Below are 2,431 nucleotides of genomic sequence, written 5' to 3'. Positions count from 1 at the left end.
CAGTGGTGGCCGGGGTGCGTCCCGGGCTCGATCTAGGACCTTCGGGTCTAGGCGGGTGGTTGCCGTTACGTTCTCAAACTGCCGCATCTCATCGGATTTGGTGATGGCTCGTTGAAGCACTCTGGGTCTGCTTGCATCACCATTACTAGGGAAAAGCCTAACAGCAGCGTGGGTTTTAGGCCTATCAGTAGCGCGGGTGGGAGCACTACCGGTACGGCGCTACAGCTAAAGGTTAGCAGTAGCGTGGGTCAACCCACGCTACTGCTATATCGACTTAGTAGTAGCGCTTTCCCCAAGCATCGCTACTGGTAATTAATAGTAGCGCTTCTACCAACCCGCGCTACTACTATTATTTCGTATTTTATTTCTTTTTTATTTTATGTTGTATTCATACACCTTTATACAAGTTTTCATACAGCAGCAACTTAGAGATTGTTTTTACATCATAATGAGTTATATTACATCACGGGGTGAAAGAACCGTAGTCTAGTTTCAAGTGGATGGACATCCACTTAAAACTAATCCACGATTCTTTCACCCAATGATATAATAAATATCATCATCATCATATCATATCATTAACAACTTATCATCATAATACATCATTGTCATATAACACCTCCTCATGATCATCGTTTTCATCAATGAGACATCACATAGCAAGTTGGTCACTAGTCATAATCACAACTACTCCTCATCATCAACTCTAACACATTGTACCACATAATAAACATTATACCTCCTAGGACCTACTACATTTTCTTAAGACATACTATATTCTCTTAGCTAAAATAGCATAAAACAAGATAGCCCCTGACTCTTCATTATGGAGAATGGAGATTATCCTGTCTCCAATTCTTGTCTTTCGCACAATGTTGCTTCCAAGAACCTCCTTACGACTGTCCATACATTTTTTTCCATTCTTTGATTATCATGTGTTCACCGGTTTTAGAAATCCGGTATGGACAGGTGAGATTCGTAGGACGACCTGGCTGTATGTTCAAAACATGAAGGCGACCATTCTGATACATCAGGTGAAGCACACAATCATCTGGGATTTTCTGTTGAAAAACATAGTAATAACTTCGTAGTTAGCAATGTAGTTAAGTTTTAAAAGAATTTATGCCAAAAATGCACGGATATTGTAATAGTAAAAAATCTTACCATAGCATCTCTATGGATGTTACCGTAGTTCAACACGTGCACTAGTGGCACGTATTGATCATAATGTGAAGGAGTTTTATTATAGATATTGTAATTCTCAAGATCAGTACAAAATGCGATCAGATGATTTTTCTCCTAATTAGTTAACTCAGAGCCATCGGTGTAGTAGGTTCTGTCTACCATGTTCCGCACATTGTTTGAATAATGAAAATAAGTTGTCAATGGAAATAAGCTGTCAACTATTTTGAAATGAACAATATAAATTAGTTAATAACTATGTTTGAGAAACTCACATAACGGTAAAATTGGAAGCGTATCAACAAGGACCCAAATGTCGAAATTGTCTTGGTCAATGTCATGATCACCAAGATCCATGGTGACAAACATACTGATACGTCTCCAACGTATCTATAATTTTTGATTGCTCCATGCTATATTATCTACTATTTTGAATGTTTATGAGCTTTATTATACACTTTTATATTATTTTTGGGACTAACCTATTAACCCAGAGCCCAGTGTCAATTTCTGTTTTTACCTTGTTTTAGGGTTTCAAAGAAAAGGAAAATCAAACGGAGTCCAATTGACCTGAGACTTCACGGAACTCATTTTTGGAAGGAAAGAAGCCCAGAAGACTTGGAGTGCACGTCGGGGGACCTACGAGGAGGCCACGAGGCAGGGGGCGCGCCCACCCCCCTAGGGCGCGCCCTCCACCCTCGTGGGCCCCTCGTGGCCCCCTGACGTACTTCTTCCGTTTATATATCTCCATATACCCTAAAAACATCCATGGACATGATAGATCGGGAGTTTCGCCGCCAGAAGCCTCCGTAGCCACCGAAAACCAATCTAGACCCGTTCACGCACCCTGCCGGAGGGGGCAATCCTTCTCCGGTGGCCATCTTCATCATCCCGGTGCTCTCCATGACAAGCAGGGAGTAGTTCTCCCTCGGGGCTGAGGGTATGTACTAGTAGCTATGTGTTTGATCTCTCTCTCTCTCGTGTTCTTGAGATGATACGATCTTGATGTATCGTGAGCTTTGCTATTATAGTTGGATCTTATGTTTCTCCTCCCCCTCTACTCTCTTGTAATGAATTGAGTTTCCCCTTTGAAGTAATCTTATCGGATTGAGTCTTTAAAGATTTGAGAACACTTGATGTATGTCTTGCTGTGGATATCTGCGGTGACAATGGGATATCACGTGATTCACTTGATGTATGTTTTGGTGATCAACTTGCGGGTTTCGCCCATGAACCTATGCATAGGGGT

The sequence above is a fragment of the Triticum aestivum genome, chromosome 1A (genome assembly GCF_018294505.1).
Source record: "Triticum aestivum cultivar Chinese Spring chromosome 1A, IWGSC CS RefSeq v2.1, whole genome shotgun sequence".
NCBI classification, from domain to species: domain Eukaryota; kingdom Viridiplantae; phylum Streptophyta; class Magnoliopsida; order Poales; family Poaceae; genus Triticum; species Triticum aestivum.
The sequence above is the reverse complement of the archived record's forward strand: the minus strand, read 5'-3'. Positions refer to the sequence as shown.